Consider the following 15,846-nt stretch of genomic DNA (forward strand, 5'->3'; position numbering starts at 1 on the left):
TGGTTACAAGATGCATAATGGACCTGGAAATCCAAGTTATAATCTAAAGGTGTTTACTCTCTGCTTTATACAGCACTATAGCCCTTTGTTACTGCCAAAATAATCCATTATATATTTTTCAGTTTCAAAAATAAGTCCTGCACACTCTGGCCAAATTTTAAAAGAGATCAGAGCAGGATCAATGGAAATTCTTGGTCTCAGTCAAGACTCCTTGAATTGTGAATGATTCAGTTCTGTGAGTGGCTCCTTGAATTGAATAAATTAATTCTATCCAATTTATAACAAAGGAGGGAATCTATTGGTTCCCATAACTGGGAAGTTCAAGATTATAAATAAGAAAGTCAAGTTCAGTTGGATCCAAGGTCTGGAATGCTAGCATAATCCCCACCCTCTCCTCCATCTCTGTCTCTATCTCTCTCCCTATAGTTAAAACAATAGGGCAGGCAACTAAAAAAACCATAACCTTATAGCTTTTGTTCCAAATTAAAGAGGCGCACACATCACTCTCAGCATTTGTATAGCATATCTCAAGAAAACTATGGACTTTCCTCACATAAGTTACGCAATTTCAAGTTTGGGGATGGAGGGTTTGGACTGGCCTGCCAGGATTTGGTGCCCTCTTCTGCATCTTGCATCAGGTAGGGTACTGGTGGGACGGGCAGCAGCTCCAGGATCTGCAGCCGTGTCAGGAACTCATGGCGTGGGGGAAACACAGGAAAGCCAGGAGCCCTTGAGGACCTAAAGAAGGGGAGGGAAAACCAGATGCAAAAATAATTTCTCAAAGCAACATTGTAAAATGTACTTTAAAAGGAATTAATTCTGTTGCAAATAATTTCAGAAAACTAAACCTGAATATCGATAAGAAAGCTGAGCTATTTAACACTGCAGAAATCGAAAATCACCAAGAAAACGTAGTGACTCAAGAAATTTTACTCCAGAAAATACCTTCACAGCAAAAATCCAGGAACATTGCTGTAATCTTGATTACAATGTTTATTTTCATAAAACAGGGTTCAAACAGACTTGAGGTCAAAACAATTCTTCCTGGAACTGAGGTATTTTAGTTCCCCCAAAGAAGTCCAAATTTAATTAAGATTGGAGAAAGAGCATCTGGACCTTCCTGTCTTGTCTTGACCGTGATTTAGCCTCTAGGCCATGGTGTTTTCTCAGAAGATGACCCTTCCTCTCTTCCCAACTGGTTTTGTCCTTAAGTGGCAGTGGGGGGGAGGGGCGGGGGCGGTGGGCTGGAATTTGTCATGGGTCCAACACCACCTCACATCTTTTCTCTCCTTGGGGCCTCTGCACAGGAGGCAAGAAGGAAGCCCTGCACTCCACAGAAGTATCCAGAAGGCTCTTCACAGTCCTAAGACCCCTGCAGGGGATGTCTGTTACCAAGTGAATCTTGCCTGTCCTGTTTTATAGTTTCATAACTCTAACGAGCTTCCATCAGTTATCTTATTTTATGGCTGCAAATAATAACATAAATTGGATGTCTCTCCTCTTTCTCTCTCTCCTCCCTCTCCCCATCCTCCATCACAGTTTAGAGGACTGGTCCATAAACCAAAGCAGATCATTACACATCCCTGCCCCTTCTGACCTTGTGTGACCTCAGCGAGTAACAACCTATGCAGGGAGAATACTCAACTACAGAACCAGCCTCTGCTGCCCATTTTGGATCAAAGTCAGCACAGCTGTCTCCTCCTCAGAGATCCGATCATACCCCTCTGACAGGGCTGGTCTCCCTCTGGATCCAAGGAGGGCAATTTCCCCCTATGTCTTTTAAAGCCATCTTTAGCATGACTTGTACAAGTCCCTTGGCCTCCCTGGGCTCATCTGAGATGGGATGATGTGATTTCTGTAGCCTTTCCAGTCCTGATGGCCCATGATGCTCCATCCTCCACCATGCTTGGAGGTATTTCTCTATGGCCATGACTCTTTCTGGTATCTTTTGGTGAAAGGCCAGGTCCTAACCCCACCCCTGGAGGGCATGTCTGCAATAGTAGGAACAAAAGCCGGGAGATGGGTGGGACAGGCACCAGCTACATCTACTTTAAATTGTTACGATTAAATCAGAGCATCCTTAATAATATGGCCAATCCTTTCTCCTGCTCCCCTCTGGGATTAAAGCTTATGTGCTGACTGTCGAAAAAATCAGTCATTAACGGCCAGGAAATGACTTCCCCATCCATCAGAACAATGCTCAGCCATGTTTCAGCCTTTCCCTGTGTAATTATTCTCATCCACCACTGATTACAGTTTATAATAGCCATAATTCTCTTCAAATCAATCATTACTTTACTTTACCGCGGGGTTACCAGTGGAAACATGAGGGAATGCAGGTACCCCTGGCTGGGTTTTATTTTTTGGAAATTGCCTGCTTTCATCTGGATCTCATTTAATCATCAGGATGTTCAAAGAAAAGCGAAGATTCTAATTCAAAGGCATTTTTTCCTACTCACCCTTAACTCTCCTCATTTTTTTTTAAGAGGAAATGATGGCTGGTTAAGGGAAGATAATATTGTGCAAAATCTGCCAATGATGTTGTTCAGAGAGATCGGTGGGGGACACAGTGGGGATTCTTGTCACAAACCTGCATGTTCCTTTGGCAATTTACTTACCTGAATATCGTGTACACTACTTAGTCTATGTGACTTCCTGGTGGACTCAAAAAATTGCCTTTTCTCTGCATGAACTGATTAGAACAAAAATTCCTACCATGGAGTCAGAGTTTTTTTTTTTTCTTATACATTTTGAAGAGGTATGACAACCAGTCATTTACACCTTAGTAAGAATTTGAGGCAGTTTAGTTTTATTTCACATCTGCCAAACTAACTATGTACCATGTATTATGGCAGTGTTTTGGTGAGTTACGGAAAAAGAAAGAATATGATTTAATCCTTGCTTCCTGGGGCTGGTTGACATGGTAGCTGGAGGTGGCAGGAAGATAGATACATAAATAACCAATTTGGCATTCATTATGTGTACCTTGGTCTATGGAGTACAAGGTGCAGTTGGAGGGTAGGAAGGAGGGGTAATTTATATCTCGGGGATCTGAGAATTCCTACAAGAAATGTGATTGGAGATGAGCCCAGGAGGAGGGGAAGAACTTGAGCAGTCATTCCAGGAAGGAGAGCAGAAATGAATTACAAATAGGAGAAGCGAGGGTGAAGGAGACCAGGGCCATCTAGAATGGCCCAGGCCTGAGGGGATGGCAGAAGACCAGCTGCCTGGAGCTTGACGGCTGGCTGCAGCATCAGGCCAGCCCAGGGAAGCTCTGGAGAACCGTAGCACCCCCCTGAGAGAGTCCTAGAAATACTGAAGGCCTTGGAAAACACAATAGGACAGGACAAAACACCATTCAACACAGGGGAGATTACTGGAGATGTGACCTCAGGGCTAGTGAAGTTAGGGACCTAGAAATTATAATGATGAAAGAAGTCATGTTATCCTATTGGACCCCCCCACCCAGAAAAATATGATCTTTTCAGATCCAAACAAAACAAGGTGGAAATTGACAACCTCATGTAAGAATCTGTATAAAGCTATAAACTTGATATTTTGGGAGGACTGAACCTGCATTGACAGCCAAATCTTCTCAGTCCTATGTACAAGAGGAAGGGTCTGCACACATGGTGGGAATGGGGCAGCTTCCTGACTTTGTGCCTGTCCTTACTAGCCCACTGTTGGTTTATTAGAGAACCCATGAACTCTTGTAAAGCACCTCACACCCTCATTCATCAGGTTAGCCTCGTACGAGACATGAAATACTTTATGCAGCAGAAGCCCAGGGGGCTGCAGTCGGGGGGAAACTTTCTAGGTAACTGCTAATCTGGAAGTTATTTTCTTTCTCAAAAGCCAGGGTGGTCCATATTAGTGGTTTCCAGCTTTTTATTTATTTATTTTTTCATGAGCCAGTAACATGTTTTTTAAAGTTGGGTGGTAGATGGGGGGAATAACATGAGTTTGCCTACTTTTTTATTTTCCCATGTTAGTTCATTAAATAAAACTACTCCAATCTCTTCTCTCCATTTTTCAACACCCAAGAGACATACTTTTTTTTTTTTTTTTTTTTTGGGCAGGGGGTAGGGGTGGTACCAGGGATAAAACTCAGGGTCACTCGGCCACCGAGCCATATTCTCAGCCCTATTTTGTATTTTATTTAGAGTCAAGGTCTCACTGAGTTGCTTACTGCTTTGCCTGTTACTGAAGTTGGCTTTGAACTCATGATGCTCCTGCCTGAGCCTCCTGAGCCACTGGGATTACAGAAATGTACCACCGCGCCCAGAGAGGTATATCTTTTTTTAAAAATTTCTTTTAGTGCAGATGGACATAATATCTTTATTTATTTTTATATGGTGCTGAGGATTGAACCCAATGCCTCACACATGCAAGATAAGTGCTCTACCACTGAGCTACAACCCCAGCCCCATAGAGGTATATCTTGAAAAAAATAAGCAAACCATAATCTCAGCTAAGGAAAATACTTCCAAAAAGCTTTGCTGATTTTTTTTTTAAAAGACTTAATTCTCCTGGTTCTTATGTTGCAACATGGTGCACAAAGATGTGTTCTTGAAGGGCATGTATCACCTGGGAAATTCTGATCCCAGTGATCCAATTCTCCACCCCAGATGGATGCCAGCCTGAGGTCACTTTGCTGAACACATGTTGGAAGAAATGGAAAGAGCCGTCTCAGTTCCCAGCATTGCCCCAATTGATCAGGAAGCAACTGAGGACTATAGTCTTGACCCACATTCAAAGTGGGACATTTGAATAGCAAGAGACAGATGTTGAGATATCTATCTTTTCAATTAATGATTTCTCCCTGTTATGAAGAGATGCCAAGTCTGTTAGGATTTTTGTAGAAAAGGACTCATGTGACATAGAAGGCCAGCTAACAACATAGAATTAAGACAGAAGAGTTTTAAAAGATTGAAACACGAGCTACCCAGAAACATCCTCTAACCTAACATTTTCATTAATTCCCAGATTAGACTCAGAGGGAAGAAAAGGCTTTGTGGCTATTACTTACATGGAATATCTACTATGTGCCAGAGTTCTATGCTAAGACCTTCACTTACATAATCTCATTTAATCCTTAACACAAGTTTCTGAAATAGGTATTGCTATAGTTTGGACCTGACATGTCCCTGAAAGGTCCATGATTTGAGGGCTTAATACTGGGTCCATGGTTCCATTGGGGATTCATGGAAATTTTAGAAGGTGGGGCCTAATGGAAGGAAGTCAGGTTGCTAGTAGGGACAAGGCCTTGTAGGGGATAATGGGAATCCTATCCACCACCCCCTTCTTTCCCCCTCTTCCTTTCCCTCTCTCTCTCCCTCATTTCCCTACTTCCTTGAGGTGAGTATCTTTGCTCCCACATGCTCCCCACCATGATGTTCTGCCTCACCACGGGCCCCAAAGCAATAAAGCCAGCTGACCATGGACTAAAACTTCTAAAACTGTGAGCTGAAATAAACCTTTCCTCCTTATAAATTGTTAATCTCAGATATCTCAGAAAGATAACAGTACCCAATGCAACTTCTTAAAGTTGGAAAAACCAAGTCTGAGGAGCCAGAGTCACATAGAGGCAGGGACTGAGTTCACCTTTCTGAACTGAAACTGCACCAAGTACCTCCCTGCAGCACCTGTGGTCTGTAGTGCATAGTCACCTGCCTATATGGTATTGGTCTGCAGTTACATATTTAGCAAACTGTTTATAGCATGCTCATATGTGGATCTTCTCAATCTCAGTGAATCCTTAGTCTTTCAATCCAGAACTTCATAGAAATGACAATCTTTAGGTATTAGGATCTAGCCTCAAGAAAGCAAACCAAGAGAGCAGCAGCTTTTGTGGAATGGGCACACTGGATCCATCCCCATCTGAGAAGAATGTCCTTGCCAGCAGAACTTGATGGCTAATGATTCCTAGGTTCTCAAGAAAGTGTCTCAGCAGGCCTGCAGTCACTGGTCACTGTCTGCTGTGCCTACTGGACACAAACTCCCTGGAACACCAATCACCTTCTTTCCTCTTGAGCTTTGCCCTATCTTTAGTCCCAAGTAGTTCATAGCAGCCAGTGCCAAGAAGAAACCCAGGGAGAGGGGAAAGTGTGCATGTTAATTCCCGTGGCCACGTAATGAGGATTCCATTCATTAAGCCTGAATTCCCTGGTGTCCCCTTCCTTCCTTTGCTCATTAACTCTCCCTGACTTGCCTGGTGGCTGAATCTTAAGGGGCCAATGAATGCACCCGCTGTTCCACAAACACATCGGCCACGGTCCTCCCTTGCTTGCATCGCCCCCAGGAACACGCATGCGCCTTAACACCTGCCCTTCAGGGGTCTTCATCCACATGCAGTGGAGCTCAAACTTCTCTAGAGAGGACGACTGTCTCAGTGTGCAGTTCACTCTTGAATCTGGAATCCTTATAGGCGGTGCCATGTTTCCCTTCTCTGTGTGTGCGCGTGTGTGTGCATGTGTTTGCACATATGTGCAGCTCCTCCATCTCACACTCTCCACAATACACGGACACACTTGTTTAACTCACAAGAGACCTAACTCACTTGTCGTCGAAATATGTCACAATTCTTTTCAGTCATCTGAGTCTCCAATTCCAGATAAAGAGCTAAAAATGTAAGCAACTGTACAGGGATGGGAGGGGGCTGTGACTTGGGGAGGAAGTATGAGCTAGAAGTTCAAATCCATCTGAGCAAGGTTAGACTCAACAGCTGACACTTCCATTCTTAAGCAAGCTGGGCTCTTCCATTAGAAAAAATATCACATTTAATCTCTGCTAAATACTTCTGCCAGAGTGTCTTTGAAGCACCTGTCCCAGTGTGTGTATGTGTGTGTTGAGTTAATTGACCCCACTAACTAGACACTATAGAGAGAGGCATGGTTCCTCTCTGTCCTGTGGACCTGCTGCACCCGCCACTCTAAGGTAACTGTAGCACTAAACGTGTTGTTCAGGTTTTTAGGGAACAGCGGTGACTTCCAACTAGTTCCTGTACTTAGAAGAGTTCTGTGCTTCTAAAATGTCACATCTTAACATTCTTAATAATCTAGTTTTCATTTTGCATAGCTAATTATATAGCTGATCCTGTTGAAAAGCTGTTCAGGGAGAAAGGGGGAGGGGCTAAAAACACCAAATACAAATTAGCTGTGTGATCCTGGACCAGTTATTTTACCTTTCTGAGAATGGGAATCCTCTCTCTCTCTTTCTTTCTCTCTCTCCCCCCGCCCTTCTCCCTCTCCCGCTGGGCTAGAATTTGGTGATTCTCAGCCCAGGCTGCACCTTCAAATCAACCATAAGGCTTTTGAGAAATACCAATGTGTTAGAACCTATTTGGAAAGAGGCCTAGAATCAGTGCTGTTTTGAAGTTTTGTGTGGAGTTCTGTAGATGATTCTGATGCAACATTGGGTCAGGTCTGAAAATACAGGTCTAAACAATTTCTAAGATCTTTCTAAGCTCCATCTTTTGTGATCTGTGTTTATGTCCTTTAGCACTTGAAAAAATTCACATGACTGCTGCATTCTATTTCAAAATCTAGTCGTGCTTGTTTTAATTTAAAACTAACATTTTAAATTCGTTATTGTCTAGTAAAACTGACACTCCAGGAAGATGTGTAAACTTAATTTAGTGTTAATTTGTATATAACTCATGGCTTTGTGCCCTCTGATGTGTGTGCAGCCCACTTTGAGAAACTCAGGACTAGATTGATATTTAGGACCTTTATTTCTTCAATTTGTTTTTTTTTTTTTTTTTTTTTTTTGCATTCATGATCCGTTGCCCAAAGATCTTTATTCTATAGACAGCCATATCCATGTGAGAAGTGAATTCTTTGGAGGTGTGCAACCTGGCCTAACATCAGTAGCTTTGGGTTTGTGTGGAAGTTCAAGGTCTCCCCCAGACAGGTCAAACCAGGAGTTATTAGTTTAATTCCAAAGAATGAAACTTGAGTTCTCAGCTGTCTAGTCACATTGGGAAACACCAATACTATTGAATAGCTGATGCCAAGCTCTATTCTGGGATCACTCTACACCAAAACAGAGCTAAAGGAAGTTTGCCTAATAGGTCCCTTATAATTTGAGGGAACCCACAAATGCCCAATGTGGCAAACTATATTCTACTCACCTAACCAGGTACCCTCCAGAGGGTTAGTACCTTATATGACCAAGACCTTCTTCCTTCTCTGAGAATTTTTGTGAACTGATTCTCACTAGAGTGAGAATCACTCTATGATATGACAACGGCATATTCTTAGTTATTTCTAAGTGTGTCGTGTTCTGAGGGAAAGAAGGGCAGCTCTGGCGGTGGCCTTCCCTCAACCCAAAGGAATATGACTTTAAGGTGGAATTTCAGGCCAGAGTGGCGAGCATGGAAGGGTATGTTAAAACTAGAGCTGGCTTCCTGGACCCCCTCAAAGAACACAGCCTCCTCTGACAGCTGGTCATGTTTATCATTTCAGCAACAAATAGTGCTATGGGCAAGCAAGTCTGTGAGCATGTGAGTGCATGTATTAAAAAACCAACCAACCAAATAAACAATCAGAAACCCAAGGATGTCATTAGAATTCCTATTCACATTGCTCAAAGCCACAAAGATGAATTTAGGATGCTCCAGTAAAACCTGGCAGATCAACGAGGAGTTAAACACAAATGCTGCGACTAAGAGAAAAGAAGGAAAAGCGACTTGCCCCTTCGAGGGACATGTGCACAAAGGGCAGGCCCCGGGTGTCCCAGGAGCACCTGAGCCCAAGGAAGAAACAGAGGGAGATGTGAAAGGTTTCAAGAGAGAGGTGAACCAGGGTCCTCCCAGAAGAGGGAGGAGTGAGTGCTAAAATATAGTGTGGATCCTGGTCCTAGCCACATCCACCCAGAGGACAAGGTGTGTCCCTCTAAAGGAAATTTCATTTTGTAATTAGTCTCAGAAGAGTTCTCTCCTAATTTTCACGAAGATTGTTTTACTAGACAATAATGAATTTAAAATGCTAGTTCTATGCCAGTGGTGGTCCTGGAACCCATCCTCCATAATAGGTGGTCTCTGGGGAAAACATTTCCCAGGCTTCCCCGGTTTCAGGTCACCAGTTACCAGTCGACTCCTGTCTGGAACAGACAAGAAAGAAATGACCTGTCTCTCTTTCCTGCAAGGATCAGCCTGTAATTTAGAACACTGAAAGAAATCCGAGTGGAGGGCTTAAAGGGGATCTCTAGAAACCCACAAGCCAAGGAAGTCGCCTTTTTTCATTTTGCTAATTTAATGTGAAAGTGAAATAGGTTCCTTTGCAACCTTGACAGCCAGCGTTGTGGGGAGGTGTCTAATGTAGGACATAAAATGGAGACGTGAATCGATGAGGCTCATTAATATTCATAGGCAGCAGATTAAGGTTGGTGGAAAAAAAATTATTTATGAAACAGGGGTATTGTCTTCCTCTCACCAAAAGGATTTTGTTTAGAGAGGAGAGAATTGGGTGACAGGGCGTTGACAGATTAGGTATGAATGTGCAGATTTCTTGGTTTATCTCTCCAGGAAAAGAATCTAAAGCATTTGTAAGCAAAGAATGTCTGGGGCTGAGCACAGTGAGTTCTTGGACACCACATGCAGTAGGTGTAATGAGGTGTCTCAAACGTGAGCTTCCAAAACCTCTGTGTGATGGAAAGCCCTGGGAAGGAAATGAAGCGAAGGGCTCAGAGTGTGGTTATGTAACAAAGGAACAGACTGGGAGCAAAATGGGCTTCGCTGATGTCAGAGAGAGGTGAGAGGAGAAAGCAGGGTAATGGCGGGGGGGGGGGGGGGGGGGCAGTCCTTTTTAGATGTATGCATGTGGGGGAATGGGAGATAGCATACAATTGAATAATGTAATAAACATGTAATTTACAATTTCTTGTCTCACATTAAATATGTATTTGTTGTACCGCCTAAGAAACCTTTGTGCTATTTCTGACTGCCTTAGCATGTGCTGTTTTACAATCTAATAAAGCTGAGGGTGAGAGTCAACTAATCAAGAAGTGGACTCAGATCCTCAAGTGAACTCTGTTCAGGATGTTTTGTGCTGACCCCATGTGAGGATTTATTGCTAGTCCCTTATCTCCACGAACCCTTATTCCTTTATCTTTTGGATCCTTTACAAGGTTGTGGAAATAAGTTTCTGTGATCTGCTGAAATTTTAAAATGACAAATGAAAATTATTTTAGAATTAGGCATCAGGAATGGCAGTGAGAACCTTAGAATGGCCCCTGAATTGTCCACAGGTCATAAAAATCCATGGATATTTAAAAAAGAGGAGAGTTTTCTTTTCTTCTTTTCTTTTCTTTTTCTTTTTTCTTTTTCTTTCTTTCTTTTTTTTTTTTTTTGTACTTCACAAAATCCAGCAGAATGTGCATGGGCCCATCCCAGAATAGTTGGGTTGGTTGCCCCAGTGTCCCAAAGATGACTAGATAAAGGAAGGGAACATCTCATCAAGCTTATCTACTTGAAAGGTTTAAATTAGCTAAGATCTCGAAACCAGTTTTCATTTTATATTTTATGTTTTGTAAATACATATAGAATTGAAAAACACATGGTTAGGACTTTGATAGGCCAGTCTTGGAGTACAGTCACTTAAAACTGAGTCTAAGCAGAGTTCTATGTAAAACAGCACCATAGGGACCAACAGGAAGGCACATAGTTTGACAGCTGGAAGAATCATTTTCCATGATCTACCCTCATCTCTTATAACACATATGGGTTTCCAAGGAAAATGTATTATATTACAATACAGTTATCAAAATACTTTTCAAAAAACAAATCTGTGATGTAATAATGTATGCGCTTCCATAATACCATCATAAATACCAGCAACTAGGAGCTGGTCTAAGACCTTCTGCAATTTCAGAACTGTGATGAGCACATGTGATTCTGTAGGATACTGAAACCTGTGATTTCTGTTCATGAATTCACAGATGCTGCTAATAACGGTTTATTGCTGGTACTCATGACTGAGAGGAATACAAAATTTGAATTAGAAGTCAGTGAAAATGATGATATGTATTTTCACATCCAAGATCACAGACCCTCCAATTCTATATGTGGGCCACATGGGACCCCAGTGAAGAATCACTTCATTATACCACTTTGGAGGGCATCCTGGAAAAAGTCCCAGGGTCTCAATGTGTCTCATCTATTGCCATCAGTTCATAATTTAGGATGGTTTCCAAACTCAACAGTCAATAAACAGCCAAGTAATATCTAAGGACCATTCTCGTCATTCTATGAAGTGCGCATAGTGAATTGCCCTATTTCTTAGGTAGACAAGACGCTGAATGTAATAAGGTTTACTGTGTTTGTGTCAGCTGCAATCCAGGTATAAGAAATAATGGAGTGTTGTCTTGAGAAAAATTTGAGGTTCTTTCTCTGCTGGGAACCAGTCGTGCCTTCTGCTATAAGTTAGCATGATTACAGATGTCTGCTCATGAGCCTGGACAGAAGGACAGGTTATTTGATGAAATGAATGCCCAGCTCTAAATGCTGAGCTCTTCTTCCTGGACATGTGGTCCATCACTTGATTCCATTTGTGGTCAGCAGGTACCTTGGCTTAGGCAATTCAGGCCAGGTGGGTAAATATTCCAGCCATTATGTGATATTGACATCCTAAGCTAAATTAGCCAATGCAGACATTTCATGTGGCTTTTCCTTTTAAAACCGAAATCCTATTGTTTGTTAGATGACATTTCACTGGTATCCTATTGTAATGCTATCAGGAAGCTAGTATGTGGGAAAAGAAATCCTATTATAATACATAGGATTACCTTTGAAAAGTAACACCTCTTATTTAAAATTCTGTTAAGCTCTGCTGTTTAATTGACTGAAGCCCTACAGGTACTCATGGAACTAACTGAAATCCACAGGGAAGTTTCCAGACACCACCAACATCCTAGGTTCTGATCTTCTCAGAACCAGACAAATTGTTTCCCCTGTCCTGTGGCTTACAGTCCATGGCAGTAGGACTGTTTTCAGGGGTCTGACCAACAAGAGAGCTGCCCTCCATGGATATGGTTGACTGGGCTGACTTTGCTTTTAACTAGTTAGCAAAACAGCAACAAGCCTGACCTAGACCAGCAAGGGATAAGGACTCCTGGCTCTTTTCCAATTTGTCCTCCTCTGTGCGTGATACAGAGAATGCAAATGTGACGTGTATGTATATGTGTGTACATAAATACTTCAGTGATGCATATAATCTGTATGCATGTCTGTACACACACACGAATGCCAGATGTCTGTATCCACGTGGATATTCATCTCCCTTATCTCCTTGGATTCACTCTCCCTTCACTGTTCAAGATGGGAAGGTAAAGAGCATTTGTGTAGCTCATATCTGGTGGGCAATAACTCCAGTTTCCTGCTCCAAGGTCACCAGGATAACTTGACCCACTGGCTTCTACTTTACCTTTCTTCAAGATTCCATTCTTTTTTTTTTTTTTTTTTGATTATTGGATTTTTTCTTTATATTTTTCTTTTACTGATTTTTTTTAAAAATAAATGACAGCAGAATGCATTACAATTCTTATTACACATATACAGCACAATTTTTCATATCTCTGGTTAGATATAAAGTATGTTGACACCAATTTGTGTCTTCATACATGAACTTTGGGTAATGATGCCTATCACATTCCACCAAGATTCCATTCTTTTAACAGCCTTTTTAGCAGTGAAGCTGATTCCTGATGCTTCCAAAGCCTGAAATGACTGTGTGTTTTTCACGTTGGTGGGAAGCTGTCCTCCATCCAGTTCATTTCCTCCACTTGTGAATCTGAAGTACCCTTGGTTTTCTTGTTTGGGGCTTTTTTTTTTTTTTTTTTTTTGTACCTTGGATTGAACCCAGGGGCATTTAACCACAGAGCCACATCCCCACCCCCTTTTTTTATACTTTGCTCCACTCAACAGGCAAACACCTCATTGAAAGCAGGAGGTAGGTGGAGATGGTGCAGGGTGGGGACAAGGAGGTCTGCCACTCCCCTCCTTCTCTTTCACCCTGAGTACATTTCACTCACTGAATGCAAAGCTCTTTCCTGTGACCCTAGATCTAGCCTCAGAATCCTGCTGAACACAGTGAGACGATTGGACACATGAGTAAAGACTTACTTGCCAGCCTTTCATTAAACCCTTGACAATAAACAGCAAAGGAATGAGGGTAGGCAACTGACAGACCACCAGCACCTGGTGCAGTGAAAGGCTGGATCATCCCCTCCCGCCACCCTCACCTCACCCCAGCTAATGCCGTAAGGCCAATATGGGTAATTAAGCAACCAAGTTAGATGCTGCTGTGTGAGAGCTTCTCTTAGGCTGGGCACAGTGGCACACACCTGTAATCCCAGCAGCTCTGGAGGCTGAGGCAGAAGGATCGCCAGTTCAAAGCCAGCCTCAGCAATTTAGTGAGGCCTTAAACAACTTTGCAAGACTCTGTCTCTAAATAAAACCTAAAAAGGGCTGGGGATGTGAATCTGTGATTAAGTACCTCTGGATTCATTCCCTAGTACCCCCCCCTCCAAAAAAAAACCTCCTCTTGGGCTACATAAAATGTTGACACTGTCCATTAATACATGTAGTGGTAGCTGGTGGTAAGGAATTCCTGGGAGAAAAGAAGCCAGAAGAAATGCACATCCCCTACACAATTCCCTAGCCTGTCAATCAGGTCCTAACACTGCAGGGAAGGGCTGGTCCACCAGGGTCTCTCCTGTTCACTGTTTAGCCCATAGGCCTGGTAGAGTCGGCTCTCCCATTTTCCCCTCACCTCCCTGCCTTCTCTTCCTGAGCATCATTTGTCTACCTCTGTATTACCTCAGTCCATCCCATTATCCCAAGAGCTTCAGATGCCTTAGTTTTAAAGTACATAGACATCATTTTGACCATTCACATTTTATTATATTGGTTCAGTATAACCAAGCTCCCTCTTCCCTCTGCTCTTCCTCCATCTCTCTTAACAGCATTCCTGCTCCTTTCTGCCACTGGGAGGTGTTTTCTTGCTTAGCCGAAGTATCCATTTATAGTTCTTTACACAAAAATTCAGATTCCCTTTGTCATAGGCTGACTCTTCTGGACCCAGACTTTTAGCTCCAGTCTAAACACACGGCATTGCCCACCTCTGGCCCCATAGAATCCTCCAATTGTCAGATATTGAAGACTGCAAAAGTAGCCCTGTTGCTGAAAGCAAGGTGACTTGGGGTCAGCCCCCTAAGCTAATGCTGGTCATGTCAGCTGCAGCTGTATCTTCTGCTCAAAAATCTTCCCTCTCAACCTGGAAGCATAAGGGCTTCATATTCCTCTCTCACCTCTCACTCAGCCAATGAGGGAATCTGAGAGGTAAGTTTCTATTCTCCATGAATCTTCCTGGACGCCATTTGCCTGGGGCCATCTGAGCCTCCCAGTCAGCAAGTCGAACTTGGGTATCTGCAAAATACAGCAGGTTGTGGAGTATGGGGTGCCACCTACCACTGCCCTGTCCCTGGAAGCCAAGTGCAGTGAGGTCAAAATAATCAAACAGAAGGATGAGGCCTGAACCCAGGTACAGCTTCTAGTAAGAGGTGCAACAAGATGCCAAGGTCCGGGCCATTAAGAAAACACAGATTGTCCTCAATGTTCCCATTTCCTCAGTATCCAAATTTTCTCGGTGTCTTTCCCATGGTTACTAATCAAACAAGTAGAGGGCCTGCTGGGAGATGGAAACAGCCCTGGCTTTCCTATGAGAAGAGCTGGGTTGAGTCTTGGCTCCTGCACTCTCTTGACAGTGTGACCTTGACAAAGTCCTAGGTATAACAATCCTGCAATGAAGAGAGGAAACCAATAATGTGCTGTAATTGGCATTACGAAAAATGACAACTCTTCCTTTCTGTCCTTTCTGTTCAACAGTCCATGTTCCCCCCAATTATCCTCTTCCCACACCTCCCCTGCTTTGCTGTTCTCAGCATTTGCTGGGGCCACCCATGGCCCATGAGTGGGGTGCTCAGTGGGGTGAGCAGTATGGGGGGGGTGAGTTCTCGGTGCCTCCATCTCACCCATGCAGATGGATAAGGCAGCTGAAATTAATGACATTCCAAGCCACTGCAGCGCTCATCTGCTTAACAATCCAATTTCTAGGACGTTTTAGAAGTTGTTAGCTGACTGCCAAAAATGAGGATCATTAAAAATAGATTCACAGCTGTTCAGGAAGCTAGAGATATAATTTTACCTTCATTATGCCTTATTGCAGATGTTATTGATTTAATCTCATTGCATTTTACTGTGTAATATCAATTCGCACTGTCTTTGACTTGGAAATCAGGAACTGTATTTATTCTTCTTATTCTCATAGCAGAAGACAGGCTTAGACTGACACCAGGTACCCAGAGTGGGTACCATGTAAGCAAGGCTCGATTGTTCACATACACAGGTGACCTAGCACAGCTGCATGGGAGAAAAATAATCTAAAAATGGGACTACTACCTCTCTTAAGATTGTGCCTATGATCATAGATAACACAAATAAATGAATAAAAAAATAATGATTTTGCTTGCACATTACCAAGTTGGTTCAACAAATCCTTCACTTGTCTACCAGTCTTTTCATCCTGAAAAATCCACACTGAAAATTACTAAAATAGAATTTCATCCAAAATAAATTAGAATGCATGAGGATATGGTTTTACAGAAGTGTTTCTTAGAACTTTTGTTTTAAGATGCTTCTTGAATTCAAAATTTTAAAAAAAAATGATTGCAAACTCAAAGTTTAGGAAGACACATATAAATAAATTTTCTAAGAAGTTATAATATATGGTAGCATATATTAAAAGCTTCAGATACCAAAGAAATTTGGTTGATCCAGCATTTTTGAAA

General features: G+C 42.5%; 1 long non-coding RNA gene across 2 annotated transcripts in view; it reads right to left on the minus strand.

The window, feature by feature from the left end:
* The window catches only part of LOC143381801 (uncharacterized), a 303,885-nt gene continuing 288,039 nt past the window's right edge, over positions 1 to 15,846 (minus strand). For both annotated transcript variants that reach the window (XR_013088895.2, XR_013088894.2), the window contains one exon: positions 1 to 738. This is a non-coding gene — a long non-coding RNA (uncharacterized LOC143381801). The remainder of the gene's footprint in view (positions 739 to 15,846) is intronic.

The sequence above is a fragment of the Callospermophilus lateralis genome, chromosome 1 (assembly GCF_048772815.1).
Source record: "Callospermophilus lateralis isolate mCalLat2 chromosome 1, mCalLat2.hap1, whole genome shotgun sequence".
NCBI classification, from domain to species: domain Eukaryota; kingdom Metazoa; phylum Chordata; class Mammalia; order Rodentia; family Sciuridae; genus Callospermophilus; species Callospermophilus lateralis.